General features: G+C 38.8%; 1 pseudogene; it reads right to left on the bottom strand.

Annotated features, from left to right (window-relative positions):
• Positions 1–6,047, bottom strand: part of LOC142644245 (uncharacterized) — a 12,877-nt pseudogene extending 6,830 nt beyond the window's left edge.
• Between the last annotated feature and the right edge of the window lie 218 nt (positions 6,048–6,265).

Below are 6,265 nucleotides of genomic sequence, written 5' to 3'. Positions count from 1 at the left end.
CCACCCTCAACTGTCTTTTCACTCTTTTTTATGGTTTCACTCTCTTTTTTCTGTTCAGACTCTTTTATTCTTTCACTCTCTTTCTCATCATCTTTTTTTGCATTCTCAATCTCACAATTTTTCAAGTCATTTTCTCTTGTCAGTTTCACTTGATCTTCATACACTTGTCTCGGAGTCAACGGTACAAGAGTAATGGTTTTATTATCTTTTAACAAAAGAATACCGATTCTTGAACCCATCATGATTGACTCTCCTGTCAAACTGCCATGGCCTGCCCAATAAAATGTGACCCGCTTGCATTGGAACAACATCACAAAGTACTTCATCCTTGTACCTCCCAATTGAAAAAGAAACCAGCACTTGCTTATTTACCTTAACTTCTCCACAATCTTTCAACCACTGCAACTTATATGGTCTAGGGTGTTTCAAGGTAGGTAAATTCAAATTTTCAACTAAAGTAGTACTGGGCACATTAGTACAGCTCCCCCCATCTATAATCATACTACATACCTTGTTGTTGACGTGGCATCTAGTGTGAAAAATGTTCTCCCTCTGTTGTTCCATGTCATCCTCTTTGACTTGGGCACTTAAAGCACGCCTTGCAACAAGCGACTCACCCTCCACTGGATACTCCACTTCATCATCACAAGCATCCTCAAGTCATGGAATCTGGTCATCATCTTCCTCGCTTTCAGTTTCCACCTCTCCATCAATACGTGCGATCATGGTCCTCTTATTAGGGCATTGTGAAGCAATATGACCTACTCCCAAACAACGAAAACACTTAATATCACGATTACGAGTCTGGGATTCAGTTTTACCTTTGTTGACACTGGGAGCTTCATCTCTCCTTTTTTGTGGTTCGAATTTGGACTTGAAAACAGCCCCTTCGTCTTTCCTCCCATTTGACCTCCATGAAGTAGAGGAGCCCGAATTTTGAAATGACCGAGTTCCTTTCCTTTTAAGCTGTCGTTCCACCTTTATTGCCATGTGCACCATGTCCTCCAACTCCACGTAGTGCTGCAACTCCACCACGTTGGCAATGTCCCGATTCAGCCCATTCAGAAACCTTGCCATGGTAGCTTCTCTATCCTCCTCTACATTTGCCCGAATCATGGCAATCTCCATCTCCTTGTGGTAGTCATCCACGCTACTATAGCCTTGAGTAAGACTCTGTAATTTCTGATACAAGTCCCTATAGTAGTGACTAGGAACAAACCGCCTTCTCATGATTGCCTTCATTTCCTCCCAACTCTCAATAGGTCTCTCACGGTTTCTCCTTCTGTTCATCACAAGTTGATCCCACCATATAATAGCATAGTCAGTAAACTCAATGACAGCAAGTTTTACCTTTTTCTCCTCGGAGTAATTGTGGCACTCAAAGATTAACTCCACCTTCTTCTACCACTCCAAGTATGCTTCTGGATCATTTTTCCCTTGGAATGTGAGTATCTTCATTTTTATGTTTCCTAGGTTCCTATCAGTCCCATCTTGCCATCTTGGATCTCTTCGGAAACCTCCACCACGCCTTTCTCTCCTTGGCACAAACCTGCCTTCGTTGTTCAGTGAAGCTTGATCTTCTTAATCTTCAAACTCATCCTCGTGGTAGTCATCAGAATTATTCATGTGAGAACGCCTTTCTTGCCTTCTAGCATTAGGGCCTCTTTGGGGACGCTCCTCACGCAAAGTAGCAATAACAGTGTCTTGCCTATCCATCCGATCCCGAATCTCATTAAACACCACGTTCATGCGTTCAAATTGTTGTTGCATAGCCTGTAAAATGATGGACGACTCCTCCCCTCCTTCCCTATTTGATGTTTCACACCTGAAAGACATACTTTTGAAACAACAGAGAATTGTTAGAAATAATTCCTCACAACACTCCCTCACGTGTTTGCACTCAAATTATGTCACTCCCACTCGTGTTTCATTCTTAAATTGGCTTTTTCCTGATATTAGTCTCACACTCTCTTGCCTTTTTACACTCGTTGCTTCGCTTTTTCAGTTCTGCAATGAACTAACAAACTTGATCAAGAAATTCAACTTGTAGTGTTAAAACAAGTACCAATGGCAAGAAAATACGAAAGAAACACTAAATCAAAGGAAGAAATACCAAATCAAAGGAAGCAGACAAAAGAAATCAATATTTTGGTCTGAGAGAACTGAAACTGCGAACAAATTTTTTTTTTTTTTTTTTTGGCTATTTCCTTTCAGATGTCTTTTTTTTTCACGTTTTTTTTTTTTTGGGAACTAGGTGCACGATTTTAACCTAGTGCACATCAATAAAAACAAAAAAAATAAGAATGATGAATGAAGAACACAAAAGAAATAGGATATGATGATAACAGGAAACAAAAAATAAAGGGATAGAAAACTGATTTTAGAACCTGTGCTCTGATACCAAATGATGCGAACCTCAATCGACACGCTTTGAGACCCAACAAAAATATTGGAATATTTAACCCAGGAAAGCTAAAAATCAGATATTTGATAGAAACCCTGACCCAACGTTTATAATCGAAACGCGAACCAAAGGTATAAGTTGACCTTGACCCAATGATTATAAAGAATCACGAACCAAATGTATAAAGTTTGAACGCCACAAGGAAGAATCCTTGATAAGTTCACAGTTCTTGAAGAACCAAAAGAGTGCAAAGCCTCACATTTTCTGAATTTTATTCAATAATAATCTGAAAAACGTTTACAGACTTCAGAGCCTATTTAAGGACTCCACAAAACTTGACAGACAAGAAAATATATTCTGAAATAACTCCTAATTGATACCTTACCATATCAGGAATCAAGTTTGACCTATAAAGCATTAAATGCACCTAAAAACAAGGAAAATACCTAAAAAACGTACTAAATAATAAAACCCTAAATAAAAGCTGATTTGGTCTGAAATTAGCAGATCCAAAATAGGAAAAAATCTGTCTTAACTGATACAGAGCTGGAAAATCAATCAGTCATTAATTCATGCCATAAATCACTCCCAATTAAGTTAGATCAGCCCTAAATAGCTTGAATTAAATTTACTACACTTTCATCTTCCTTTGGGCCAAGTTTGGAACATCTTGCGTTAGAATCAGCCCAAATCTCTTGAATCAGCCCATTAAGTGCTTCTTGGATCTTCTTGGATCTTGCTCTTGTAATAGGCCCAACTGGAACATGCAATGGATCCTTGAATGCTTGTTGATTCTCATCAAAGTGCTTCTTGGATCTTCTTGGATCTTGCTCTTGTAATAGGCCCAACTGGAACATGCAATGGATCCTTGAATGCTTGTTGATTCTCATCAGCTAATTTCAGACCAAATCAACTTTTATTTAGGGTTTTATTATTTAGTACGTTTTTTAGGTATTTTCCTTGTTTTTAGGTGCATTTAATGCTTTTTAGGTCAAACTTGATTCCTGATATGGTAAGGTATCAATTAGGGGTTATTTTAGAATATATTTTCTTGTCTGTCAAGTTTTGTGGAGTCCTTAAATAGGCCCTGAAGTCTGTAAACGTTTTTTAGAATATTATTGAATAAAATTCAGAAAAGGTGAGGCTTTGCTCTCTTTTGGTTCTTCAAGAACTGTGAACTTATCAAGGATTCTTCCTTGTGGCGTTCAAACTTTATACCTTTGGTTCGTGATTCTTTATAATCATTGGGTCAAGGTCAACTTATACCTTTGGTTTGCGTTTCGATTATAAACGTTGTGTTAAGGTTTCTTTCATAAATCTGATTTTTAACTTTCCTGGGTTAAATATTCCAATATTTTTGTTGGGTCTCAAAGCGTGTCGATTGAGGTTCGCATCACCCTTAAATCCTATTGTATGATACTATATATAATATTATGTATGACATGATGTATGACTTAATATTGTGATTGATAAATTTGTTTTATTATTATTATCTAAAATAATGGTAACATGAATATGAGACATTATCATATAGTCCATGAGATGCATTGTATATGATTTAGTCACAGAAGATGTAAATCACAAGTTCCTTGTAAACTCAAAATGTAGTTCGTAGTCGGTGATGAAATTGGGCATTTCGTCTGCGAAGACTATAACATATCAACTAAGATGATTTGTCTTAATTATGGAAATGAAGATTTCTAGTTGATATGTTTTAAGAGTTAAGACATATTGAACTGGACCGCTGTGAGATTTATTATTCTCCTAACGACTGTCAATTGAATAATAAATCTCACGTCTTCTATTTACATGAACTCTTAATCCTAAGAGGATAATGGACTTGATCATGAAGTGTAGGTTGCTTTGATATATCAGGAGTGAGATCTAAAGTAATGGTTAAAACCTCAGTATGTTGGGCAGCCACATTTAATGTTGATGGAACATATATTCTCAAGATGGAATTCTTAGTCTCTTAACGGAGATATAAAATATTCCCTTGAGATAAGTTTAATGGATCAGTTATTCAGAGAGTTAGGCCTAACCACTTTGGTAAGAATTTACTAAAGTATATATTTATGAAATTGGATTTCATAAATATATGTTAAATGACTTTAAAGGATTAAACCGGGTACTCAAGGATAAGATGTAGTAATTTACAAAGTGGCAGTCTACATTCATGACCTTGTATTACTACGAATATTTTATGAAGGAGTTGCATGTATAATAAAGTCTTGGGATATAATTTATAAATAAGGCTTAGAGTCCAACTATATTTGTATAGTGGTATTTGATGATGCAAAGAAAATCAGTAGGCTGGATGCTTCGGACTTAACAGGACTGCTTGCTCCTTCGATGGCCTGGAAAAGAAAGAAAACGATCAAAGGTTACCGGGATTGCTGGCCAAGAACCCTCCGATGGCAAAGTTAGTCTTCTCTCTATATATTTTCGGAGTTCCAATTTTTTGGGAAATATCAAGCGTACCTTTTTCTGGTCTTAATGGGTGTTTATATAGTGTCCTAGGAACAGTTATTGGGTTTGTAACCTCCCCTGGATTTGAGGAGGTGCGAGGGTTCAAGGATAACTTCCACAACCGTTTTGGAGTTATATTTTCTCATACAACAGTCACCGGAAGTTATGCGTATGTTGCGGAGTGGTGAAATGTACTCAGTAATTCCCAAGTGTAAAGGTCTTGTCCAAGGGTCCTTTTGTGGACGAACCCCTTCAGGACGGGGATGATAGCTTTCCTAGGATGAGTGTTGCGGGTGTGTTTTCGCCTATGGACGACCATGGGCATTAGCCTCGTCTTGGTGCTTTCTTTTGGACGGTTGCTGGTGTGGATGACCATGGACGGTCTGGAGTGATTTAATTTTTCTTCATTCCTTATCAGTTGCCCCTTCATCCAGGGGTCATGTAGTACATTACCAGACTTCAGGATGAGTTTTCCAAGAACATTTGTTATTATTATTTTCTATTTTATTTGTTTTTCAGACAGCGTACCACGTGTCATGCTTTCATAGGTGGTTGGTCACGTCGACTTACCTCCTCGAGGCAGATGCCACGTGTCGCCTTCTCATTGGTCTCGTCGTTGTGAATACCGAGATTTCTCTACCTATAAATAGTGGTTTCCCTCTCGTGCCCCTCTCATTTTTTCAGATTTTCTATTTTGACACTTCTCGTCCGTCGCCTCGTCTAGGAGTGTTCTCAGCGTCCTTAGTATATTTCTTCTAGAGGCGGGTATTCCCCTTACTCTCACTCTCAGGCTTTCCTTTTTAAGCTTTAGGACGTCTGAAACGGCTACCTGTTCGTCTAGCGACAATGTAGACAAGGCCATAGACGAGTACCATGATTCTTCTAGTTGTAGCACTTCCAGTAATGATAGTAGTAGTAGTAGTGGCCACACAACAGAGGAATATACCTCTGGTGTTCCTGGAATTCCCATCGAAGTCTTACAGGAGAATCTTAGGACGAGGGCAGCCTCTGGAGCTGATACCTCGACGAGCGTCTCGCCATCCTCCCCTTTGGACGAAGAAGAAACTGTGTATAGCTGTGCTATAGAAATCCCTTCTAAGACGGACGAGAAGACGTTAGATGCTCTTAGGAGTTGGTTCCAAACCCTAGATGATTTGAATCCTAGGTTAGCCATCCGAGGGGAATGGTGTTGCCAACCCCGTTTTGGAATAGGTGTTTACGAAGCATATTTGCTAGGGGGGCTTACATTTCCTTTGAATGCCTTCGCTAGAGAATTACTCACTAGGTTGGGCTTGGGAGTTTGTCAGTTTAACCCCAACGCGTGGAAACTTATTGTCTCTATGCAAGTCTTATGGATGGAGGTATTTGATGGGAACCGTCCTATCGCCGTGG

The sequence above is a fragment of the Castanea sativa genome, chromosome 7, assembly GCF_040712315.1.
Source record: "Castanea sativa cultivar Marrone di Chiusa Pesio chromosome 7, ASM4071231v1".
Classification (NCBI taxonomy): Eukaryota; Viridiplantae; Streptophyta; class Magnoliopsida; order Fagales; family Fagaceae; genus Castanea; species Castanea sativa.
Note: the sequence above shows the minus strand (reverse complement) of the source record. Positions and strands in the feature narration are given on the sequence as shown.